The following is a 26,330-nucleotide window of genomic DNA, read 5'->3' on the forward strand; positions in this document are numbered from 1 at the left end:
CTGAATCAAAATCTAAGAATGACGTAGTGGATTTAACCTTAAATAAACCTAAAATAGATAGCAGTAATTTTTTAAGTCTTTCTTAATAAAATTTTAAGTTTTATAATTAGATAAAATTCCTTATAACTGAATTAAATTAATTATAAAGGGATGAGCTTATTAAATGTGGGATTGTATAAGGAAAGATTATCAATGTAATCAAATATAACTTTTATTTAGAATTCACCAAATTTATCTTGTAAAATTGTTAGGTATAATGTGTTTTTAAAGCCACATATTTTTTCTTAATTTTCATATAATTTTAGTGGATATTTAATTTTTTTTTATTCTTTTTTATTTAATTTTTTAAGAAATAGACTGTATATTTCATTTGGTATTATTTAAAATTATTATATAATATAAAAGTTACTCATTAAATCTTATTTTGAAATTCTAAAATTTTAAAAATACTGCAATATCAATAAAGAAATACAGTTAAAATGATTGTTATATTTTTTTTGTTTTTCATATCAATTTTAAATCGGTTCTTCTACATGTCTTAAGTAAATATTAATTTAAAATTTGTCATTTTGAATATATAACTTATCAAATTGGAATATGTAACTCTACCAGATCTTTGACCTTTCAAAATCATTTTATTTAGCAATTAAAAGATGCTAGCAAATGTTTTTTACTACCTATATATCACAATATTCATAAAATACATTTATGAAACTTAACTTAATGGTCTGGACTATTTAAGTAAATTATAACAATCTTTTCTTCAATAATTAAAAATTTGAGTAAGTTCATGTTTTTAATCTGTTTAAAAACTTTTTTATTACAATGTTTTTACAACAGATTTTTCGTTAGAATTCTTTTGTATTATTACCTATATCATAGTAATAAAAAATCTATTTTTAGATTTTATTTGTTTTAAAGATAAAAGTTGTGCTTATTGACTGATAATAAGTTAATAGTAGTTTTTTTGTTGAAAATAAAACTTATTGTTTTCTCATTTAATTCCTAAAGATATATTCAATTGTTATGAAAATCTTAATAGATATAATAATATTATTAGTTTCACTCCAAAGGTTTTTCAGCTTTTATTAAATAAATCCTAAAATCAAAAGGAAGAATAAAAAAAAATAAAGAAATTAAAATATAATTTGCAAAGAAAACTGAAATATTCAAACTAAGAATGTGATAAAACGTTTAAATCTGTGGGATATTAATATATTTCGAATATAATATCTTTAATTCCTCTAAATTATTGTAAGTTAATTGCTTTCTGTACATACGCATAGGTATATTCTTTCGAGAATAGGTAAACTCTAAGACTAATAGAACTTAATTAAAACCTCATTATAAATTACAAAATGCGCTAGCACAATTTACTTTATCTTTTTATCTTAAAATCGATAAAAGCAATTTATTAAAACAATTTATTTAATACTAGAGAAAATGTCTCTCTAATGTAATTAAAAACGAAAAATTAAATGAGAATTTCATTTCCCCTTTCATTTGATTTATTTCGCATTTCGACTAAAATATTTATTTCGACCCTTTGATCTCTCCTTTTCATTTGAAAAACTTTTGTGATTTAAAAGTTTAACCAATAAAATCCTTTGCCGAACTTTATTGCTAAAACGCTTTCAATAATAAATTGATGCGGAAAGTTTTCCTGCTACTTGTTCTATTAAGTTTTGCAAAAATAGATGACTTTTTAATTTCAATTCATAACAACTTTACATTCCAGCTTTTAAATTTATATTAAAAGGCTTAAAGACTTAAAGACTATTCTTATTATTTTGCCTGCAACTTTTTACTATAACGACAAGAAATCCCATCATTTCCCGGAATGAACGAATCATCATTAGGCAAATTTTTTATGCGGAAAGTATTACATTAGTGCCGCTGGCTTTAGTGTAACCTCCATAAATTATTCTTGTAGTCGTAATAAAGAACATTTTAAACTAAGCTATACTCTATTGTAATTTGGTGGAGCTTTCTTTGACTCGTTTTCTTTAACTAAGTTGATATTTCTACTAGGTTCAGTGTTATTTTTTTCTACTAAAATATCTCTTAGATCATAATGGATTAAGTGTATATTTAGGTAACTCTTGGAACTTATAAGTATTACTTAAATTATTTCTATTACTATAATTTGAGCTATTTGATTTTTTTTAATTATAATTACGAATTAACAAATGAAAAATTAACTAAAGAAATTTCATTCTATTGGAAAAATATATTTCATAAGGAAAATTCATATTTATTGAAGGCTTAGATTAAATATAACATAATATTTTGTAAAAACGAAAATGTACTAAAAGCTTTAAATATTACAAGCCCTAACAACGATATATTGGAACAAGCAGTTATTTTACGAATAAGACGCCACTTTACCAACATTTTTATAATCAATTTTTTTAATCCTAAATATAAAATTAATAACATTTTTTATGATGTATAAAATCTTTTTATGGTTTAATTATATATTTTATAATAACTACTATTTAATTAATTGTTTGATTATCGAAAAATGTAGACAACTAAATATTGGAACTAGTGGTTTTTAATACATAAAAATAAAAATTAATAACGCGTAACGTCGCCCTAAGCCTGAATAACAGCCTGAAGTTTATTTGTCATCAATATATCATATATTACTATTACAACTACTCATCTACATAAGTTAATCAAATAAATACACAAGAAACATAATACATACGAAGAATCATAATAATTGACTCCAAACAGCTAATTTACAGGCGTGAGTTTAGTGTCTGCGATATGTGGTTATAAAATTTATTAGGTGAATAAAAGGGATCTTCACATAATAGTTGTTTAAATCTAGATTTAAATATTTTATTAAACATTGCCGTTTGGTGTGAGGGAATTCTAAGACTATTGCATTGCCTTGTCGTCATTACAATATAGACATCTACATTTTTTTGAAAGGACGTAAAATTATTTCTTGCCATCATGGAAATATTCAAAATATACAAGCATGCCACTGTCAATATTTTAAGTCTTTACAAGTGTGATCTAGAAGATTCGGTCTTTTTAGTCCTAGAATATATCTTATTACCTTTTTTTGGGCTAATATGACTTATCCAAAGATAATACTACTACCCATAGTATAGTAATACTACGGGTAGTATTACTACCGGTAGCAAAGATTATACTACTACGGTTCGTAGTAGTATTATCTTTGCTGAGTTGTACCAAAATATTAAGCTGTACTAAATAATTGATTCTACCGGGTGTCCAAATAAGAAAGGACGCCGGCTGTATCTCAGAAACTATTCATCGCACAGCGCTGAAAAAAAAATTCTTAAGAAAAGTGGCCAAAAAAAAAAATGTCTGGAAAATATTTAAGTTCCTAAGACTACCACAAGGGGGCGTAACTGCACAGTAATTTTAAAAAATTCAAATTTCGTCTAAAATAGCCAGTATTAGATACCATTTTGAAAACATCAGAATAATCTTCATTAATTTTGCCTTAATTTGGCTAAAGAATTTTCTTCATATCTCCAATGAAAAGGGTGGGGGAAGATCATAAATAATGCAACTATTTAATCGCCCTGTACTCAGATTCTTTATTAAAAGTAATTCAAGTGCGTACTCGTTTAAAAAGCTTTCAAAATATGCACCTGCCAATGTCACTTTGTTTTCAGTGAAGTCGTCAGAGGGCGTTGTTTAACAGAGACTGGGTTTTTGGAGATTTTCTCTAAAAAGTTAAAAGCAATGATATGATTTTTTCACTGCGGTTTCGAAGACTTAAAACATACTAACAAACCAGTGAAAACCGCGTTTCGATTTCTCCATTTGTTTTCGAGGAATTTTAAAATAACCTATTTTTCAAATTTTAAATATAAGTACCTATAATTAATTTAACAAATGATTCAGAATTAGCAGGAATTGACAGATTAGATAAGTCGGAATAAGTTTGTCTCAGCGTTTTTACATATATTGAGTCGCATTAATATACAGAGTGATTCACGGTAGATGGCCTATTAGACGTTTTAGGCGAATGGCAACGCCGATCAATCTGAAAAAAAAACGTTACAAAAATTAAACTCTCCCGACTTGATAACAGTTTATTTCAAATGCAATCAGAACTCAACGGATGCCTCTAGAATAATATATATGCTATGCGGTATCCAGAACAGAGACATTATACGAAAAGGACATTTGCAAGATTAGCTACTCGGTTAGCAGAAAATGGCAGTATCCGTTTACCTCTTATTCAATCTTCAAAATCCTTCTGACTAAACAATTATAAAAAATAGCGCAAATTAATACTAAATATAAAATAAATAAAAATAAAACATACAACTAAATCAATGTTTTTCAAGAAGTTTGAAGTGTCCACCATCGTTACTAATACAGTCGCGTACTTTTCGATAAGTAACGTGAACTGCAGCCTCCACTTCGGCAACTGATATGCTTGTTACCGCATTTCTGATCCTGGCTATCATATCATCTTGTGTTGTAGGTCTGGTTTGGTAAACGATATCCTTTAGTCTGCCCCACAAATAAAAATCTAGGCAAGTCAGATCAGGAGATCGCGAGGGCCAAGGAAATATACCCTCGACCAATCCACCTATGAGGAAACCTTAAATTTAAAAAATTCTCACATTTATCGCAAAATGCGCGGGACATCCATCATGCTGTAAAAACATCCTTGCACGGGTTTGAATTGGGATGCCTTTAAGCAGTACAGGCAAGTGATGTATGGACCAATAATTCTTCCCCCTATTATCCCACACCAGACATTAATAGACCACCGACCCTGATACTGCACTTCTCTCATCCAGTGGGGATTTGTGGAAGCCCAATAGTGCATATTGTGTAAATTTACACTACCAATACTGGTGAAAGTTGCCTCGTCTATCCATAGAATGTTTGAGACAAACTGGGGATCTTCTTCTATCAGATAGCTAAACAAGTTACAATAATCAAGTCGTTTATCAAAATCGGTTCCTGTTAATTCCTGATGCAGCACCATATGATACGGATGCAACCTAAAATAACATTCAAATTAGGTAAAAAATAAAAATAATATATATTTTTTAATATTCGATTCTAGTAATAGTCAAATTTAAATATCAACTTTTTAACAAACCTGTGGTCTCTTAAAATGTTATGCACAGTTGATTTCGTAATGCCCAAATCCAATTAAATTTGCCTTATTCCTATGTGAGGGTATAATCCAATATAAGCAAGCACATTAACAATATTTTCTTCAGATCGTCCAGAGCGACGTCTTCTGTTAAGAGGTAAATGGATACTGCCATTTTCTCGCAACCCAGTAGCTAATCTTGCAAATGTCCTTTTCGTATAATGTCTTTGTTCTGGATACTGCATAGCATATATTCGAGAGGCAACCGTTGAGTTATGATTGCATTCGAAATAAACTGCTATCATATTATAGGCTTCTTAATTTGGAATTTTCATTTTTAAACTTATTAATTTGTAGTAAAAAAACACTTACACATAAGAAATAACTTAAAACTGACAACTGTCAATTTAAGTAACTTTAAATGACATTTTCCAATTCTTTGTTTCTGTTTATATTTCCATAGGCCTCTTGATATAATAGTAATATTCAAATAAAATTAATAAATAATGTTCTAGTAAACCATATTCGGAGATTCTCGATTGCCAATTATATTTTCAAGTGGAAATATGATTATGAGCTTTCAAATAATTTTCAGAAATTTTTGATAATATTCTGTCACAAAGACCGCCCTAATATTGCTAATAATATTTAAAATATGAAAAATAGGTTAGTTTAAAATTACTCGAAAACAAATGGAGATATCGAAACGCGGTTTTCACTGTTTGTTAGTATGTTTTAAGTTTTCGAAACCGCAGTGAAAAAATCATATCATTGCATTTAACCTTTTAGAAAAAAACTCTAAAAACCCAGTCTCTGTTAAACAACGCCCTCTGACGACTTCACTGAAAACAAAGTAACATTGACAGGTGCATATTTTGAAAGCCCTTTGAATTTCCTTTTAAACGAGTAACCACTTGAATTACTTTTAATAAAGAATTTGAGTACAGGGCGATTAAAAAGTTGCATTATTTATGATCTTCCCCACCCTTCTCATTGGAGATATGAAGACAATTCTTAAGCCAAATTAAGGCAAAATTAATGAAGATTATTCTGATGTTTTTAAAATGGTACCTCATACTGGCTATTTTAGACGAAATTTGAATTTTTTGAAATTACTGTGCAGTTACGCCCTCTTGTGGTAGTCTTAGGAACTTGTAAATAATTTGCAGCCATTTTTTTTGGCCATTTTTCTTAAAAAAATTTTTTTCAGCGCTGTGCGATGAATAGTTTCCCAAATATAGCCGGCGTCCTTTCTTATTTGGACACTCGGTACATACATATGCATAATAATACAATAACACTTTGTCTCTCAAATACCTTATCACATAACAAGCTCTGTTAATTTTCACGGATAACGCTTTTCAATTCGCCTTTCCAGGAAAGTGCCCGATCAACTAACACTCCCAGAAACTTACTATCTGGAACCTGCGGGTTACCCTCTAAGGATGCATAAAGCGACCTAACATAATGTCTCTATGAGAAAATATTTGTTTTTGAGATATTAAGTTTTAGCCTATTCTGGCGACACCATCTTGACATTTTGGTTATGGAAATGCTTGTTTTTTTGCCAGTATAGATTTATTTTTGGCAATAAGAATACAAGACGTGTCATCAGCAAACTGAAAAACTGAATTAGATGTTATTACTTCACTTAACTGATTTACAAACACAAGAAATAACTACCAACTGGGCCTTCACTACATTCAGGAGTGAAACTATTTCATATTTCTTGCAATTGAGTACGTAGTTGTGGCAAAGTAGGCTAAGGATCATTTCTTAGTTGTTTCATTTTGTGCCTATGCAAAATGTCTCTACTGGATTAAGATCCGGGCTATTAGAGAGATGTGACAAAACTTTAATGCTATGTTTTTCTATCCATGTTTTGGTAGATTTAGCCGTATGGCATGAGAAACCGTCCCGTTAAAAGATAAAATCTCTGGATGGATATAAATTTGATGTGCTTGGTAAAAGCGAATGTTGAAGAATATCTTGATATTTGGATGCATTTAATACGCTTTCAACAAAGTTTAAAATTTCTAATCCTTTGGCCGACATGCAACCTCACACCATGATGCTCTGTGGAAACCTTACAGTTGTCATGACACAATTCTTATAGAATGCTTCTGTTTTTTCCCGAATCAAACGCTTTTGGTAATTTTCCGTAGAGGCAACAGAGTTGCTTTCGTCGCTATAAATAACTTTATTCCAGTTATGTTTGCTCCACGAAAGTTTTGATTTGGCACAAATATGATGATTGTTTTTTTGAATTTCCATCAAAAATGGTTTTTCTTTGGCCTACTCGAATAAATAAACAAAGTGGGAAGTTTATATCGCAAAAAGAAAGCTCTCAAACTTATCTTATAAACATTCAGACTACTCTTGTGGATATATATCCGACAGCATTCTCTAGAAATATTCATTCCAGTTTCTCTATTCCACCTGGCAGTTACTTCTCGTGGTATATTTCTTCTATCTGACTTACATATTCGAATTAAATATCTTACGCTTTTGTAAGAAACTTGTTGCTGCAGTTAATTCAATAGACATTTTACGCATTTTTTTCCCTTTATGGTACTGATGAATAATAATTTCTCGCACTTTTAGATCAGTAGGTTATCCGCATGCCATTATTGTATTTGACTCTTAATAAAATTGACGGTTGTTAATAATTATTAATACTTAAATGATATGTAAAAATTATTATTGACAACGCATTACTTATTCGTATGTTTCATTTCAAAGCCTTCTTCGCATCAGGCTAATAAAACTTAAGAAACGTGAGAAAAAGCAAAATATGTTCCAATATAATAACATAGAAATCAACACTAAGTACATAAATAAACCGTTTAAATAATTCCATACATCATACAGAATGTTGTTAATTTCATATTTACATTTGAAAAAAAAGGATAAAAGAATTTTGGTAAATTGGCTCGTAAACCTTGTTCGCTCTTATATGCAGACGTTAATAAAACTATTGGGCGATTAAAGAGTTTAAGAAATATGTGTTAATCAATTTCATTGCTTATTAACCTTTGCGCTTACCTATCAAGTGTATTTTTCGCCATATATTCAAAATATGTGAAAACATTTCTTTCAAAGTGTCTGGTTAGTTGTCCTGTCACTGTTCTAATATTAGGCGCACTATTGGTATACTAGATTTGATTCTCTGTGACCACTTAAGTCAAATATCAATTTCAAAAGAAAATCTCGTTGTGCTTCCATGCCAAGACTGACTCAAAAGCCAAAGTCCAACATTCTCAGCTCTACTCTGCTTGGCAAAAGCTTTTAAGAAAACCAGATTAGGGATCTCTTTAAATAACCTTCACCTATTAAAACTGACCTATTTCAACATTTATCACTTTAAGCTTATCCAAGCAGTCCAGTGCAAAGACTTCTATGTTGTCACAAGTGCCCGACAGGCCGTGACGAAATCTGTTATTTAATTTAAAGAGATATCTAAGCTATTTCTCTTGAAGAGTTTCTTAAAGATATTCATTCTTGGTGTATCCTAGCAAGAATAATAAATTACACTTAGAACTAGAACCTCAGAAATATCTGATTTTTAAACAGGAAATAAGCTAATATAAATCAATAAATTTTAGTTTACCCGATAAGCCTTTTATTTAGCTAGATTAATATTGGTCCTCGCTACCAGATAACAGTTTCATTTATGTGCCTCTAGGGAACCCAAAATTTTTTGGAAGGCCTATCTCTTCCTGGAAGTGTATATTTATCGTTGTTAAAATGATCTTCGCTTGATCGCACTATATAAAGTATTGTTTGCTTTCTTTAGTTATGTTTATATGTGTGTTCTATCTTATTTCTCACTATTGTTCTAATTTATTTAAAATCTCTAATATATAACAGTTTTATTAAAGCAATAAATACTAATTTTCATTCGATTTCGTAATTATGCTTATTGATGCTTTGCAGATCATACTAAGGTTTTATATGTAACAATGGTATTAAAATTCAAAAGTAGATAAATAATTAATAAACTGGTATTGTTATAAAAACAATATTGATATTGGCAGATTGATTCCAAAATAAAATTAGTAAAACTTTTGATCTAAAGTAAACCCAAAATATTGATAACAAAAACCAAACACTTAATGACCAATTAGTTTATCTTAAATTAAGCGTTAAAAGTTAAATTAAAATTGTTATTAAGGCAAGAATTGCTGGATTTTTTTTATTTTGAAAGTTTAATCAATTTTTACTTGATATTTTCTAGTTCGGTTTTTAGCAGGTTTATTTATTCCTTATAATACTAATTACAATATCAAACATTTTTAAAGAACTGTGGTCAAGAAAATTTCAGAAACTTATTCGCTTACAAAAACTATTTAGTTTATTTTTTTAAAATAAGGTTATAAAGGAAAACTAAATTTACCGCGTCTTCGTCCTCAGCTTTCCCCCCTCCTGACACTGATTTTCCTTAGAATTAATGATCTAAGCTTATTTCACTTGTAAATATCTCTTGGATTGCGAGTATATTTACTGTAGCTACTCAACTACACTTGAAATTAGATTCACTACCTGAATGAATTATTGAGGAGACTTTTTTAACTTCCCCAAATTAAAACTGCTGCCGCTTATAGGCTAGAAGTTGTAATGAAACACAATTACATCAATTTAAAGATTGACTATATTAAAATTAGGATAATTACAAACTGAAGTAGTATAGACACTTCATCAGCTCCGACTTTGAGATATACTAAAAATGTAACAGTATTTCAAAAAACTTGAAGTGAAGATAGAGAAATCGCATAAAAGTAAAAAGTGCAATATCGACTTTAATATTTTATCAACATTCAAATTGTATATACCTCATAATCATCACCTTGTTTTAAGGTTTTTAATAGATCTACCCCTAGCTGTAAGTGATTTAGTTTTTCGGTCAGATAAATTTAATCTTCCTAGGAAGATTGGGGTTATAATTATTCTCCATCTAACCCTGATGTGTTGCAACTAAATGAGTTGATTTTCCTAATAATTAGCAAAATACTCCGCTGAAGATAAACACGAGTACATTTAAATCATAATACAGAAAAGAATTATATTAGGCTATTTTTTATTATAAGTTATTTAATTTTCAGATGCTCGTTACATTTATTGAACGATAAGAAAAACCCAGAACTTTAAATTTAGACAAGTGAGTCTATACATCATTTTATAATTATATTTTCTTAATGTTGTTCCATTTACATTGGCTAATTCCCACCTGTTCCCACCTAAAAAAGGTCACATGGCTGTTCCCACCCAAAGACCACCTGTCAAAAGAATATATTTTTGCTGAACTTATTTTTTTTTGGATCTATGAACTTGCTTTGGAACATATAGTTAAATTAGTGCCTTTTGATTATCGTGCTTTTTCTCTGTCTTTTTAACTAAAATAAAATACATAGGGTAATTCGAGGATAGATGGCCCAGGTTTTAAAATGTCATGGTAACATTTCTACATGTTGAATTAGAATTACTGTTCATTTTTTTAACGAATCTTTATTGAGTTTAGAAACATGTATTAAGCAATCAAATGCGTTAAAAAATAAAACTTATAATTCACAAAAATAAATAAAAATAGTTTACAAAAACCATCTTCCCCACGGTGCTGAGGTGAGATGGCGCAACGAAAAAAAAAGGTGTTTTGGCGAAAATGTCACTTTGTTTTGCATACAACCACACCACAGTCGTGGCAGAAGTTCACAAACTTGGACCAGGAATCGTTAAACCATTTGGAGCAACGCAAGCAATTAACCCAGCCGTCAGATTTTGTGGTTTGGGAATATATTTCGCCACAACCGGTGCAAGCTTGGTCATCATCGTCCATATCATCTGAAGAGTCATCCAACGTCGGTGGCTCTAGATCTTCGTCTGAGGATGAGTCGCTTTTGGCAGCTTTCTCAATTTTCTTTTTGGCTTCTTCAAAACTGGTTTTAATTTACTGGTCTTTATTTCTTTCTGTGTTTTTTTAGACGCTTTGTTCTTTTTTTCACCAATTCTTGTCTCTGTAGTTAAAATTTCCGCCAGCTGCTTGCTCCTTTTGCGAACCGAATTATTGTTAGCGGAAACAACTGGAACGGGTGAGGTTATATCTAGGATTTTTTTAGAGGTACTTTTGGCGGGAGTATTTGCATTAGTTTCTGTAACCGATTCATTTTGTTTTTCTGGTACAAAATCATCTTCAGTCTGTCAACTGCAGCAAGGTTGTTGATTATTATCAGATAAAGCTTTGGTAAAACTTTGAGAACTACCATCTGGAATTTTATTTTCACCTGCATCGGGAGCCTCAAGTACGATACTATTTTTAGTCAAATAGGCGTCATCTGGGATAGCAGAAGGATTAAATGACATAATTCCCGTAGCCTTGAATGCCGAAGTTCTATTATTTACAGTTGCAGACCTGTTCCATTCTTCAGCAAGTAACTTTCCAAATTGTAATCTAGTGAGCCTTCGTCCTGGATTATTTTTAATACATAAACTGCAAGCTGAGTAGTAGTTTAATTTTAACGATCTAAAAAAACATCTATCTAGTGGTTGTAAAAATTGCGTCGTATGACTTGGCAAGCAAAGCAGTATGATGTTGTGTTCAATACAGTATTCTAGCATCTCAACGTTATTGCAGTGTGAAGCATGACCATCAAGCAGTAACAAAACTGTCCCTGTCGGCTTTCTCGGAACGAAATGATCTTTGATCCACTGAAAAAATATGTCACTGTTGACATAAGCCGCAGGCATGTAAATCCATTTACTTAGAGTTGGCTCGAAATTTAAAAGAATATGGTTCGTGTAAAAAGCCTGTTTTATCTCGAAAAAAGGAATCTCTTGAAGAAACTTAAAATAATGTTTTACAAGCAGTTATTGAAAACCCCGAGATATCAACCAGGCAAATTGAAAAAAATGTAGGAGTGGCCAAATCTACAGCTCAGTTTATTTTACGTAAAAACAGATATCACCCCTACAAATTTAGAATTTGCCAAGGACTTAAATCTGGGAATTTCGAACGACGTCGGCATTTTTGTGAGTGGTATACACGTGCCTGTGAAGAGGATTTTAATTTTCCATCAAAAATAATATGTTCCGACGAAAGTATGGTCACTAATAATGGTATCTTAAACCGCCGCAATAGTCATTACTGGGTCCAACAAAATCCGCGTGTTAAGAAAATATCTAGACATCAACAACGTTTTGGGTTTAATATGTGGTGTGGAATTTTAGGAACCAAAATACTCCGGAGGCATCCCATCCTCGAACTCTTGCTTTTTGTTTTTTCCTTTCATAACGTAGGTTGGGGGAAGAAAAACGCCTTCCGCATTACAACAGGCTATAACCGTAATGGTTTCTCCCTTTTCACCAGAGCTGATACTTGCGATGTTTTTAGATCCTTTCTTAGCAATAACATGCCCTGGCCTATTATTAAGTTGTAAACCCGTCTCATCCATATTGTAGATGTGTCCAGGTTTATTCATAAAATCATTCTCGGTCATAGTATTTTCTAGCAGCTGAAAGTAAGTCTCAACATCTTTTGTGTTTATACCCAAGGATCGATTAATGGAGACCCCTTTTGCTTTTCTCACTGACAGCCTTGGGTTTCTCTGCAGAAATAACTGCAGCCACGGATAACCAGCTAATCTCAATTCCTTATTAAAATTATGCTTAATACCCAGCTGTTCGGCCAATCTAAAAGCCATACTTCGCACATCAGTTCGAGTAGGAGAAAATCAATTTTTTTGAAGTTTTAGGATATGTATGGCCAACTTTTTTTCAGCAGCTTCGCCTAACGTGGAGGAGAGTCCAAAAGGACCTTTCTTTATATTCTCTGCCAATTTTCTTCTTCGTAGAGTGGTTGCCGGTACCCCAAAATTACGAGCAGCCTCATTAAGTCCCATTCTATTTTCATTAACGGCTTGAATGGCGTCGGCTAACTGTTGTTCCGGTCCAACTAGCCCTGGAACAACATCCAGTACGCTTGTATTTGGTGGGCATACTGAAAAGAAAAATTAGTATTAATGAGCCATCTCACCTCAAAAATAAGTCTATGTTTCCTCGTTGTGAGAGGACATCTCACCTTCTGCGCCATCTATCCTCGAATTACCCTAATCTCAGCTAATTACAAAACACATATTTTTCTGAATTTTTAGCTACTAAGACTATTGTAAAAAGAATTTTGTTGTTGTAAAAATATCGTGCAGTTTTTCATTATATTCTTAAGTATATTGCAATATGTGCAGTCATTAAAGTTTGCAAGTATAAAAGATAAAAAATCTAAAAAAGATTAGATTAATTCTTCAAATTGGACACTGTAATTAAGACCAAAAGGAGGAATACGAGAAATTAGCAAAATTTGTATACAATACGAATGTTTGTATATATTTGCATAACCCTTGCAATATAAAATAACTTAACTACTGAACTATAATAATAAAATAAAAGAAAGAAGATATCAAAACAAGCATTATGAAAATAATAAATCATAGAAAATAAACTAAAGATCGCTTAATAAAAAGTTTTCTATCAATCTATTACATTTTCTATTAATAATATAATCGAACATTTTTCGGTAATAAATTACTTATGTTTAGTCAATGACATGATTTAATTAATTCCATTGAGTTCATTAATATCCAATTTTAGCTGAGGTTAGAAGCTACTCAATTAAATTAATTCATACTTAGAGGGGATACAAAACCGTTTCAATTAGTTTGGGTTAATTGTAATGACTGCGGGGCCATCTAACACCGAAATAGATTACCTGCCGTAACTTTTCCCCAGTTTCATTTCGTTGCTCGTTTGTCTCTCTCGCGGTGAGTTTACAATGAGTAGAAACGGGAGTTCCCAACGTAGGTAAGCAAAATTAAAAGACTTTTAAGATCTTTTTATAGTTCTTTTTATTATTCCTGCCTTTTTGTTAGCCATTTGATAAACTTAAAATGATTGTTGTATATCTCGAGATATCAAGATTCAGAGAAAATCAATAATTTTTAATTCTCCTTATGTAAGAAAGCACGTACAAAATAATAAGTTTTATTGAATTATTAATTTTTACTTACTTTTCTCTTTCAACAGGTCAGTTGTGCAATATATTAGTACTAGACTAAAGGTATTTATTTTTATAAAATATATCTAGATATATCTGTGTTTGGTGTATATTCATAGTGGAAATATCAGCATTTGTGACTACATATGCGGAAATATATCGACAACTTAAACAAGACACTTTATGCTTTACACGGGTAACTGTTTTAAGCCTGGGAAAAAAAGATGAATCTACTAGGTCTGTCAATAAATAATGCCTTATTCAAAAATATGAGAAACCAATCACTAAATTGAATCAAGCAAACCTCAATCACTGCTTAACATAGTAGTCAATATCTCAAAGCATATATTTAACACTATCTGAGTTAAAAAAATAGTGTTGACTAAAGGCCCAAGTTTCATTTTTGGTTTTTAAGTAATAATCAAGGAGGATATTGTTACTAATGTTAAATGTATTTTAAGTATAGTCAAGGTTATAATAATGGACGCGACAGTATAGACTTTTTAGTAGACCCTACCAAGAATTTTGAAAGGATAGGACCTCTTAGATCAAAGAAATGAGAATAAGTTTTACATTTACATGAACATATACTTTTACATTTAACAGCATAAATAGGATTCTCTTCAGAATTTTCTCTCTCATCTTTACATCTGGTTAACAATTAAAGAGGAGTAAAATAATAATCTTTCTTTTTTAGATATCCTTATTAAGAAAAAACCATACCAAATTTTCAGCCTAAAATTTGTTTATAAATTATTTATCCACAAAGCAATTATTTTGTCTGAGAAGGAATCCCTTCATTCAAAGTTAAATTATATATCAACCATGTTTCTTCAAAATAATAAGCACTACAGGGACATAAAACGCTCCATTGAAAAATACACATCTGTAAAATCCCTTCTCAAATTAACAGTGACCTAACAGAATAGAAAGAGCTAGTCATGGTTTTTTTACTTAATATCATTATTTTTATATCTGTTAAATTTCAGTATTAGTTTTGAAGTATAAGAATAAACTCGTTTTTCTAAAGGATCAACGTTATCAACTACCTAAGGGCAATCATTGGTAAAATACCTTTGGAAAATCCAGGTGTATTTTATGTAACTGTGTTAACATAGAAGAAACCGATAAGAGAATATTTACAAGAATTAAAAACCATCATTGATCAATGGGACTTATGAATAAAGTTTTGTACTCACGGAACATCATCATAATACACCAAATTCTCTTTGATAAAACCACATTTCTTGTTACAAATTTGTTCCTCTGTTCACAAAAAAAAGGAGTCCGTCAAGATCGTTAAAACTTTGTATGTACATTAACCGAGATACTGGACTCTACCTTTCGAATAGCTTATACGCATCAAAACTCATCGATATAAGAGTACCCGTAACCTCAAATCTTCAATTTTAGACAACCCTCAAAAATGTCAACCCTACGACTACGAGTAGCAACCAAAGAAATGACGATTTTAAGAGTATTTTATCATTATTGAGTAGATTATATTTCTAAGATAAAAGCAAAATAGATAAAAGAGACAAAATGCGTTCAACTGTTGATAAACTGGATGATGTTCACCAGATATATAATACTAAAATTACATTTATTAAGCTAAGATTATGTTTAAGAGATTACTTGTCTCTTCGACTAGTAAGACTCAAAAGACTACTAAGAATGGTTTCTAATAATTAAAATTAACTTTAACTGTGTCTAGACTTTATAGTAGTTTTTTGAAAAGATGTTTTCTTGATGTGGGCTGCATATCAAGAGTTCAAATAGCGACTTTAATCTTTCCAAGTTCAATAAATTCTGTCAATTAACTAGATCATGTTCTTGACGTTCATCACCATGACGATCTCAATTTGTATATTGCATAAGAAAAGAATGATCGTGAAAGGCATGAGGTAATGAAATTAAAACAGGAGGCCTTAGTCGTAAAAGAGATGGATAAAGAAGAAGAATTTTCTAAGCCGTTAACAAGTAAGTCAATCTAGACAGATACTAATTAAAAGAATCACGTGAAAAGCTATTACTAAAAAGATATATACCTATACCATACCTGGCAATTTAACGTACAGCTACGGAATAATTTTATAAAAAAAAACAGTGAAAAAAACCGTGTCGAGATTTATCTATCACTTCTCAAAAAAATCTATTAAATACTAAATAAATACCTTACCATAAAAGAATTAGTGACTACGACAATAACAAACGCAAAATAAACTGAAACAGAGGAATCATTACGGATATCCCCATATCAAAATGTCGCCGAATTGCAAATTTATTCGATGGAAAAAGTGGACTGTATTTATTATATTAAAAAACGACCGAAATCAAACGCTCAACTTAAAAAATGGAAAGGCACTTACATGTGATTCCTTAATTCCATCTAGCAGGGATGCCTATCGCTGATATTGTCCATTTAGCACAACCATCTTTAATTGTATAGTTTTACACAGTACTTTATTGTATAGACTGTAATTTGCAACTTTAGTATATAAGATAAAAACAAGAAACCCAAAATTCGGCAGCATGGTTTAATATATGTGCTCAAGCAGCCATTGCTTTTGGTACTCTCTTTCCGCGCGTAGAGCGTTGAAGTCATTGTGCCTTTATAGGATGCGCTGAGCCTTTAAATATAAAAATAATAAACTAGTTCGCAAAATCGTATTTATGCCATTAAATTTATAACACAAAACATTTTCACTAAAATTAAAGAAAAATGACGATTTCCCAACACAAGCAATAAACAGATAAGAAAATAAACATACGTAACTAATTAATATATTAGTATGTTTGTTGTTTTGTTCTATTTGTTACCAACCTCCAAAGAAAATATTATATATACGTACTATCGTGTAGGCACTGAAATTAAAAAAAGTCAAGAAAATTTGTTGTCGCACAAATTACGCTTAGAGTAAATATATAGTGAGCTAGCTCCCTTATAAAATTCTCGAGAGGTTAACTCTACAAATTTTAAAAATCTATTAATAAAAGTAAATGTATGCAATGCAAAAAATAATAGCTACTAATCGAAACTACAATGATAGACACAAAGTCTTAAATATCTAAAATTAATGCAATAATAAAAAATAGCACTTTATCCAGCTTGCTTTCTTTATTCCTGGGTAACGAAGCAGTAATATAGAGAATCATATAGAAAAGAAAAAATTATGTTTTTAAACAACACCCAGATACGTTATTGCAGTTTCTCGTTCACGAAGTATTTGTTTATATTTACAGGCACAATACCACGTTATAAGTACTTCACTTCGGCCTAAGATATTAATATGCCAAGTCCAATATTTATTAGAATTACAGATTTGCAACAATGACAATACTTAATGTATGCCAAAGACGTTTCATTGATTGGCGAGTTGCGAAGATTATACTCTAAATGCAGTGTCATTCCTAAATGTGGGTGGGTATCTGATATGTAGTATATCGGGAAAATTTAAGACCTGATTCATTAAACAACATTAAAAAATACCGATGAGCCAAAAAAATAAAAATTAAAATGCAGAAGGTAGTAGTCCTTGAATATCTTCCTCCATTGAAGCAATTAAATTTAATCTAAGATCACTAAAAGCGACAGAAACGTCGATATACCTATTCCTGAACAATGTACTACTGCGTATTAATCATTTTTTCTAATATCTATAAATAGTAACCTTAGTGGGTGTCTTGTAGTAAATAAGTCGGGATTGGATGGTTTTAAAATGGTGGGGAGTAACCTATGTCTAAGCAATAATTTATAAAATTTATTTAATCTCAATAACTTCTAGCAGGTAGAGTTTAGCTTTACAATAAAATACCATAAGCATTTAATCGAATATTTCCTAAAACATAGTTTAGTAAAACCAAATATTTGTTCCAAAAGTTCAAATTCGATTTAAATGCCAAATTTCCAAATGTGTATCCCCTAAGCTGCTGTCTTACACATCAACGGTAAAATAATTATATGAGAATTATATATGAACTTTATCAGTATCTAGGTTTTAAACCCTATTTTTTTTTACTTGTTTAAATTATTTAAATCTAATAATAGTATTTTTAATGGTTTTAAAAAAACCATATAATGCATCTTCTGAACTACATGTTAAAACTAAGTCAGTATTTTTTTAAAGGTAGTGAAGCTATATTTCCAAAACATTTATTCATATCATAGTTACAAAATTGATCAAAGAAATTATATAAAATACCCAAGAATGTTCACTTTTATCAAGTGGTAATTTTGAATATTCATACAAACTTTACGTGTATATTGCTATCAACAACAATATAGCTTTAATACAAATTAATTAGTGATATAATATTATGAATTCAAACGTTTTCTTTACTATGATTAGGATTTCTTTTATTATTTTTTTATTCTCATATTATTTTAAGTACAATCATCCGTCTCGGTTTTCGATACCATAAGAGAAACGAAAATATTTAAGATACCCAACTGAGCGTAAAATTATGTTAACCAACTTGAGGAAGTTAGATATTCCCCTGTGCTGTCTACCTGTGATTTTCTTACCAAGTCTAAAAGTTTTCAATAAATGTGGTTACTTTTTTTAAAATACGTACTGAATTTTTAAGTTATTTAAGGAAAGACTCATGAAGTTGTCATTTTTTTACGTTTATTTATATTTTGCTAATAGTTTTTTATAAATAAATTTTAAATTCTAAATGGTATTGATTGAACAAGGAAAAAATCTTGTTTTTAGAAAGAAAAAAAAAATCTTTTTAGTAGAGGGAATACAATTTTATAATATGATTAATTTTAGATGAGAATTACCAAATCAATCTAATAATTGTTAATCATTTATAAGTTCTTAATCAAGTTGGCATCAGAATTTGTACTACTAAAATAAAATGGTTTAGATTATTCATTTTATTTTCTGTTATATATTTCTAAGGTTTTTTAAGTTCATTCACTGTCATATTGAAATTTTTTTCTTGACTTCTTTAACATCATCTTGCTATTTTAGAAAATAATTGAAGGTACGCTATCACTTTTTCCTATAGATTAATAAATAATTATATATTTATTTCCGCTTCTGATAGAATATAGAATGGCTCTAAAGAAGCCAAGGATGAGAAGAATGTGTATTGCATTTACATAGCCAGTTATACAACAAGTATCATCTTCACTTTGGTTTCATGCTAAGGTGCAGTGATTTATTGGTGTGGCTTATTGAATGGTAGTTTTTGTGCTTTCATGGGTCAGCCAAGGACTTGGGCCATTGGCGCCTGAGAAAAGACTCTTCATTACAATTCCAAGGGATTGTTTTAAAAAACTTAATTGGGGCAAAAGGGCAAGCCTAATTAAGTAATCAAGCAGTATCCGTCTTAAACTTGGAGTTTTTTTAACAATTTATTATCGCTAAGTTGCAATTTGGCCTGATATGCTTATTACAGATAGATTTTATCATATCTTATCTCTAGAGCTTTCACCAGTACGTCGTAATGAAGTTGATACTTAAATAGCAGTATTTTTAGTACTTTTGTAGCTTTTCTTCTCGGGTTTAGCCTAATAAACATTGATTGCCTTCTCTTCCCAGCAAAATAATTTAAGTAAGTACTCCATGCTTTGTACTGCCGCCAAAGTTTGCTGGCTTGACGCTTGTCATTCATGATGGCTTGACAGTAATGGTTTTCATTCCAAGATCAGGAGGAGCAGGGACACACTTCACTTATCCGGTTCCTCTTACTTTTTTTGAATACCTGTTTTCAAGTTCAGTAAATATTCTTTGATCAATTTTATTAAGTTTTTTACTTTCGGTTTAGATCTTCATTTGCTTTCTTCAGATCATCTTTTATTGCCTCGAACAATTATTTCAATTTTTTGTCTGATTATTTTTATTCCTATCTTATTCCGCAAAGCTCTTCAACTCAATGAATTTGTTGGTCACCATCTTAGCCTGACTTCTGGTCAAAAGCACTTAGTTTGGCTTTTATATATAATATAGTTTTGATCCTAAATGTAACGGAATCCAGAAAAACACTAAATACATTATTTTTATACTTAAGATTTTTAAAAAACCGATAAAACAATTTGCAAATTTTATTGAAAATTCCAGAAATATAGGGATTTAAAATAAAATAATTTGAATAATAACCTAAACTACTATAACCTAAGTTAGACTTAATAGAGACTTAAGCAAAAAGAACTAGCCTATATAGTAAGAAATACTAAATCAAACATAAGTAGAACTTTAAATAAACTTCACTAGTAACCTTAAACTAATAAATAAGGAGCAACAAAGTACAAAAACTATTAAAGTAAATAAGGTTTTTTTTTATAATTTCATAATATTATACTTGTATATCTAGCGGCCGAGGCCGGTAACTTCTGGACGACGTTTTTAAGTCATGTAAGCTATTTTTCCTAAGAAGTGCATTTATAATAACTGTAAATACGGTTTAACATAAACAACAGGTATAAGTGATATTTTACTTAGCTCGGATAGCCTTTTACAAGATTGCGAAAAAAATATGAGTAGGTAACAAATCATCCATTGCGCATCTTTTAAAATATAACAATAGTACAATTTAATGCGGCTATTAAAGGATTATTATAGGTCAGGAGGACATTAACGCATTATTAAACTTTGCAGAGCATGAATTATAAAAACTGTCAATACTGAAAAAATAGTGAATGCATTAGTAGCAAGTTTATCCTGCTATACCATAGTTATTTCATTATTAACAAAGTCAATTTTAGGTTACAAATTGTACTTACAAACCCATTATGATAGAAGTAATTCTTAATAATCATTTTTAACGTAATTTTGGTGCCAAATTATTTTTATAAACGGCATACAAAATCAATTAAAAGTCAATTGGCGTCAACCAATTCATTCTTGTTTGTATTGCTTCCGTGTTTTACGTCTGACACCCAGCGCTTTCGCTACCGTAGCTAGGATTAATACTTGAAAAATACATGAGAGACCCCGGTTATATTTCCGCGACTCAAACCGAAGAAAAATGAACTAAAAAAAGATATCAGATATTTAAAACAATGTATTAAACACCTATACCTAACCCTAGGCAAATTCAATACCTGAATAGGGAGGATCTTTGGACGGACCATAAGTTAATATAAACAAGGGCTACGTAAGTTTTCATTAAGTATAAAATAATAGAACGTATCTAGGCATACTTTTTTATAGATCCAGCCAGTTAATAACAAAAAGAAAGACACAGACCTCTTCTGCAGGGCCTGGCTGCTTGAGGCTCCTATGACATAACATATAACAGGGTTCCATATAGTTTTGGCTTATTTTTAGCTTGGTAGCGGTGGAGATACTAGGTGGTGGACCTAATTAACTGGTTTGTTAACTGATACCTTGACTGAATGTATTTACACCCAGAAATTGCTTATTATCGTTTTTTAAATAAAGATAATTGAAGATTGTTTTGCTTGTTTGATAGCTTACAATAATTGGGCTTAATTAGTCTAAATATTTATTTAAATCTTGAAAATAAAATTTTATGTACTAGATGTGACGTAGATGACACGAAATAAATAAGATGAATTAATTGTACGTCAGTAATCATTATAATTTTTTTGATGCCACTTGTTTTTTAAATTATTTTGGTGAATATGATCCATTAAAATGAATATAAATGATCATAAAATCCTATTAAAAAAGTATTTTTCTTGGCTGTGATATTTTCTTATTTAAGCAGTCAAAAACTCGCGAAACCCGAATTTTGTAGAATAAAAATGTATGAAAGATGTTCATAAACTCACGATTTACCGGACTCGAATCCTCGAAATCTTGAAATCAATTCAGTTTTCTCGCCTCACAGATTTCAAGTTTTAAAATAGTTTTGCTGCCGTTTTACACTTTAAAATTCCATCAACAGGATTATTTACTATCTGCGTTTCTCGGATTTTCGAACAGATTGATTTGATATTATACCTGTACATATTTAATCGAGGCTAGTAAATGACTTAATTGCACTATGCTAGACAATAATTTATTCTATATATGAGTACATTTTTTAAATTACGTATAAAATCCAAAAAAGCAGTTGACAAAAAACTTTTTCATATCTTACGTATCGGAAGTATATTACAAATAAAAAAATTTTACACTATGATTTTATTGGTAAAACTGAACCTAAATTTTGTTTTTGGAAAAACAAACTAAAAATTTATATATGAACATTTAATACCGCAATATTCTCATGAAAAATACAACCCAAATCATCAAATCTATATATAAGTCAGTATACATGTACAGTACGTGTTTAATTTCCTATAACGGCAAAAAACCCTTAAAATATAATATGTATCCATATACCCTAGTTACAACATCATTAATGTTGATAGATGACTATAGGAGTAATTATTAATATCATTTAACATTTTAACTTACATGTGTATATTTGAACATACAAGATGTTTGAGCTCAAACCGCCGCGTGTATATTCATACTCATATACATTCTCTACTAAACATTTCACCGCGTGCATCGCAGGAGTAGAGTTTACGTACTTATATTTCTTATGGCATGTATTCCTGCATGGCATAAGAAAATTAAAAAATAATATTATTAGCCTTGGTATACCCTTTATTGTTAATTTTCTATGAACATTTATATCATATTTATATAGTTAACTAAATGATATGAAATAGGATAGTTTATAAAATAGTTTAGGCAACATTTTGCAATTATTCAAAAAGCACTCTAAGCAAAGCAACTTGTAGTTCTCTTCGGGATTTATTAGTAAAGTAAATATTAATATGATAGGTATATTCTCCTTTGAGAGAGTTAAAAATCTTTACTCTATTTGTCTATCTACTAATGTTCATCTAGAATATTAGCGTAGATTATGCGCCAATACTTTCTTCAACTATGCCATTTACAAGAAACTGATTTGCATATAAGTTCATCTGTTCGACAATTATGTAATTCATCATCCACTAAAAGTTAAAAGTAAGCAAATTTATTATTTTTTAGGCGTAAAACTTCATTTATATATAAAAATAAAACATAAATAATAGGTGACATATAAAATAGAATTTAATCACTCAATATATTTTTGCCTTTTTAGACTAACCGCTCCCTTAAATATAAATGATAAAAAATATATCAAAACGTGTTATGAAATAAAAAAATGTTGCTCGAACATTCGGCAAAATCTACAAATAACAAAAACTTAATATTTTTTTATCGTGAAATTTACTAGGTAGACTATACTATTTAGTTTTATATAAAAACTTAACTCTTTGCATAAATGGTACAATAAATTTAAAAAATATAAGAAACAAACATTTTATAAAATGCTAAAAAAACTAATATTGCATCAATTTTATGCAACCATATAGAAGGCATTCTACTACTACTCCTTGACAAAATTCCTGTTTTGTAATTAGGATCTTTTTTACAGTCATTTTGATATGGATTATCAGCACTCATTTACTCAATTGCAGAATCGACCTTAGCAGTTTTATCCAAGAATTGACAAGTTAAAAATGCCTGTGTACATATCAAGACACGCGGTGTATATGAAAAACCCACGTGGTTACTTTTGGCACACTAGTTGTTTATTTGCAGTGTAAAATTTGTCACAAATATTTAATCAAAAACCTTATTTTAACATATATAAGAAAATGATTTTTTGGTAAAAAGAGCGGTAATATTGTGGGTGAATATCTTCTTTTTTTCCCACTCAATCTGGTGTCACCGGAATTTCCCTATTAATTTATGCAGAACTTTCTTGTTATAATAAAAGGTTAGAAATAGTGCTGGCTTTTATTACTTGTAGCTTATTCAAAAATTTTTATTTTAAAATATTTATCCGAAATTTCAGAAATAAAACTAAATAGAAAATTTAGGTTTCATTTGTTATTCTTAAATAGGCATTTTAATGTTTTTTTTTCTCTGTAAAATATACACTAGCTAGAGATTGTTGAGAAGGAAAAATAGAGATTTTCACAAAATGTAATCATCTAGTACGTCTGGCAATTCTACTAATATAATTGTTTTTCGCAGCCCAATATCTATAAATGAAAATTTAGAGTTATTGACCGATTGATTAGTTGAGGAAACTCATGAGGAAATCAGTTGCTTTGAAGTTTTGACACCTCATTTGCTATGGTTCCATAAGAATTAAGGGACAATTTTAAAAACGAATTGAAATTAAAAGATGACAGTTGGCATTCCTAACGTTACGCTTTTAGTCTAAATCTGATCCTAAACAAATTCACCTCCTATTTTCAACCCAATTTTCGGCGCCAGTAGCTTTAAAATAAATTTAAATTTAGAATTTTCCCATTTTAATTTATTATATTTTCATAAAAATTTAGTTCATTTTGAAAACAAACCTACGTCAAGAAACACTAGGTGTTCTTAGTTAATATTCTAAGCCTTAATCAGACCCCAAAAAAAGTAGGGTTGGACCAATACTGAGCTGAGATCTAAACACTATTTGCAAAAAAAAAACACGTGTCTACTTTAGACACACGCAGTTATTATTAGAAGCTCTGATTTAAAGTATTTTTTCTTTATATAAAAGAAAATATAAAGTTTAAAAGAGGGAATGATAAATCTACTTAAGATGTCATTTCCAAATACAACATTGTTTCTTTAACTGTCATTTATTAGATAAATGTCAAAACTAAAACAACTTGAAGAAGTAAATAATATATTTTTTGTTTATGGGAAAAAACTATTATTTTTGCCCGCTACGCAAAATAAAAATACCATGTTACTGACTCAGCAGAGCAGAAAAATTATATGCTAGCCACGGCAAAAAATAAAAAATATCTAGATTGCATGTTTGCATGCTACCCTAGGATTTGCCTTGGGTGACAAATTACACAAATAGCATCATATTTTATTTAAATGTCATAAAACATACAATAATAGCGTAATGTGTAGGATTATTAATATTCAACGACAGTCCATTCCACCAGTCCAATCACCTAAAGCTCATTTTTAATGCCTTCCAATCTTGTTATGATAAAATATATCCAAAATGCATAGAAGAAATTTAAAGTATTCTCAAACTAGCCTAGAGCGATGGCATTTGAGTTTCGATTCATAGCGCCCAGACAACATGCCCAGAATCTTGTCAGCTATGCGATACACGTACTAATGGCGTTAAAGCCGAGTTTCAGGAAACCGGAAAAAAAGAAGTAAAGGCAGCTTTTCGAACGAGATAGCTTTTATTGAAGCTAAACTGGTTTTCGGGGACGTCTTCGTATACTGCATTAAAATAGAAAAATATTATTTCGTTATTTTTTGTTAGATTTCCAATTTGTGAAAATGTTTATATTGTAATTATTTATTTTTTACTATAAAAAATACTTAAAAATGTTTAAAGTATACCTTAAATATTAAGTTTAGTAATATTCAACCGTTTGTTTCGTTATTTCACAAAATATTCTTCCAAGCTTTCAAAAACTCAAACATTATCCTTTAAAAGTTCCTAAAATTGAAAGATTAACTCTAACGCTTCTCTCCAAAGATTTAAAATGAAAGTCTCAAAGAATATCCGCCTGGTAGCTTAAGTTTTAAAAGTTTGGGGATTACACCTCATAATATTAAAGATAAACAAGAAAATAAAATTATTTTTTTATGGAGTTTTTTTTCTTTTACACTTATTGACGTTACAAACTTTATATGACTGTAAAAATTAAAATAAAAATTTTTATGTTTCGCTAATTTGGCTGATGTCGGGGTCGCATTAGAATCAGTGACATTAGATTAATTATTTTAAGAATTATTAAATTAGCATTAATTTTATTCCCAAGAGAAACATCCTCATCTTCTTCACGTATCATTATCGCCTGTTTATCACTGAGTGGTTGGTTTAAGAAACTTCAGTTAAGTGGTTGAACCTTCAGTTGGTTTTGCTGCTCTAATTAAAATATCTTTTACTTTATATGTGTTACAACTTAATATTTTGTAGAAACTGTAGCTCTTGTTACTTAAAATTTTCTTACCATCAATTAAAAAAGAAATCTGAATGAAGGAAAAAAAACAAAAGATTTTAGAAGTCAAATTAAAAAAACAACTATATAAATTGCTCATACCTATTTAACTTTATTAAAGTTAACAAACTAAAAAACAGTAATAAAATTAAAAATTATAAATAAACTTATTTTGTATGAACAAATAAATATCCTACGGAGTTTAAAATGAAGTAACATTTAAAACAGAATTCTAAAAA

The 26,330-nt window shown here is 29.9% G+C and overlaps 1 protein-coding gene across 6 annotated transcripts in view; it reads left to right on the plus strand.

Annotated features, from left to right (window-relative positions):
* Window positions 1-26,330, plus strand: part of LOC126743407 (uncharacterized) — a 527,051-nt gene that overhangs the window by 350,492 nt on the left and 150,229 nt on the right. The window lies entirely within an intron of this gene.

Source organism: Anthonomus grandis, chromosome 12 (assembly GCF_022605725.1).
Source record: "Anthonomus grandis grandis chromosome 12, icAntGran1.3, whole genome shotgun sequence".
Lineage (NCBI taxonomy): Eukaryota > Metazoa > Arthropoda > Insecta > Coleoptera > Curculionidae > Anthonomus > Anthonomus grandis.